The 2,004-nt window shown below is 41.8% G+C and overlaps 1 non-coding gene across 1 annotated transcript; it reads left to right on the top strand.

Moving 5' to 3' along the window:
- Nucleotides 1-1,455: 1,455 nt before the first annotated feature.
- LOC119160229 (U5 spliceosomal RNA) lies at nt 1,456-1,579 on the top strand. The gene has a single exon (XR_005108300.2). It is a non-coding gene; the product is annotated as a U5 spliceosomal RNA (small nuclear RNA).
- Nucleotides 1,580-2,004: the final 425 nt, after the last annotated feature.

Consider the following 2,004-nt stretch of genomic DNA (forward strand, 5'->3'; position numbering starts at 1 on the left):
ATGGAGTCATGTTACATGACCCGCATGTCGTGATTATCATGTTTGGTTGTTTCATTTACCTATGTCGTCCATTCGCGTCGCGCAATACCGAGTTTGGTACATGTGAAGGTGGTGAAACGGCCGTGAGTGCATCATGAGCGTAGCATGTAGTCATGTTGTTACATCACACGCATCTCATGATTATCATATTTGCACCAGTACCATACTTTCGTCATCTATTCACGTTGCGTAATACCAAAGTTGGTGTAAATGAAGCTAGCGAAAAGTCCGCCAGCGCATCATGAGTGTTCATTTAGTCATGTTGTTACATGACACGCATCTCATGATTATCAAGTTTGCACCAGTCACATACGGTCGTCATCCATTCACGTATACCGTAATATCAAATGTGGTATGTGTGACGCCAGTAAAACAGCCGCGTACGCATCATGAACGTGGCCTGTAGTCATGTTGTTGCATGACACGAATGTCATGATTTTCATGTTAGAATCTGTTCCTTGTGTTCGCCATGCAATCGTGTCATACCACACCAGTTTTACAGCATATTATGTCAATGAAATTACCGCAAGAGCAGCAAGCCCATGACATGTAAATCATGAAATTTAAGGTATACACGTCATGCTTTTCATGTTGTCACTAGTCAAATATGTTCGTCATACAGTCATGTTATGCCATACCACGTTTGGTATCGATACCATCATCGAAACGGCCAGAAGAGCTAAAAGTCGTGGGCGGATAGATAGATAGATAGATAGATAGATAGATAGATAGATAGATAGATAGATAGATAGATAGATAGATAGATAGATAGATAGATAGATAGATAGATAGATAGATAGATAGACAGATAGATAGATAGATAGATAGATAGATAGATAGATAGATAGATAGATAGATAGATAGATAGATAGATAGATAGATAGATAGATAGATAGATAGATAGATAGATAGATAGATAGATAGATAGATAGATAGATAGATAGATAGATAGATAGATAGATAGATAGATAGATAGATAGATAGATAGATAGATAGATAGATGCGCTCAAAGTCACCGAAGTTTGCTAAGAAATCCTTCGTATTTTAAAACCGTTTCAGGGACCCTTTAGGGAGCTTAGCCCCTTAAATCTACGAAATATGAAGCGCGCGAAGTACGAAATAGAGGCGCGCTCACATGCCGTTACTCCGGCACTTCCAAACAAACTTTGATGGAAGTGTACACGGCTGCAAGTATTTCTCGTCAATATGGGAGCATCAACTGAAATAAAGATGGCTATATTTGACATCCGTTATTTAAAAGGTATACGTTAAAAAATGTGTATTGTGTAGAAAAGTTCTGTGATAACACATATGTATTAACGTTAAAAGCCAGAAACCTACAAAAAGACTATATAAACTTGGTCAAGTACTCTAGCCATTTTTCAACACCCCGGAATGTGGACCTCGGTTAAATCATTGCTCAGGTCCTCCCTCAGGTAGTCGAATCAATCTTTAGCCTTTTACTAAAGATTGCCGTGGGGAAGGGAAACTAAATGAGCCTATAGGCAAATTTTTGCGAGGCCTGGCCCGTTTGGGCGAGGCCTACTGTACAAATCGAAAAGTAGAATTCGATATCTCTGCTACCTTCGACCCGCCGCTGGGTTTTGCGGTCGTGACAAGTTTCATTGCTTGACTGCACACCCGAAGGCAATGGCGGCGCTTCGTTTCAGCAACTTTCATGACAGGAATCGCCCTACCATTGTGACGCACTTGCTACTGATTTAAAGGGTCACTCGCCAGGTTTGACAATTTGAGCTGACAAGTGCAATTCGTACATGGGGCGTTCGCAATCACGTCTACCAAAATGTGCACTGCTACGCGCCACAAAAATGGGTCAAATTTCAAGATGAACGCTGCTCCGCTTCCTTTCGCGGGCGCGCACCCAGAGAATAGACACATTTAGCTGGGCACACGTAACGAGCCTACGTACGCGGCACGATACGTTGCGGACGCTGCATGCGAAGC

Source organism: Rhipicephalus microplus, unplaced genomic scaffold, assembly GCF_043290135.1.
Source record: "Rhipicephalus microplus isolate Deutch F79 unplaced genomic scaffold, USDA_Rmic scaffold_21, whole genome shotgun sequence".
Taxonomy (NCBI): Eukaryota; Metazoa; Arthropoda; class Arachnida; order Ixodida; family Ixodidae; genus Rhipicephalus; species Rhipicephalus microplus.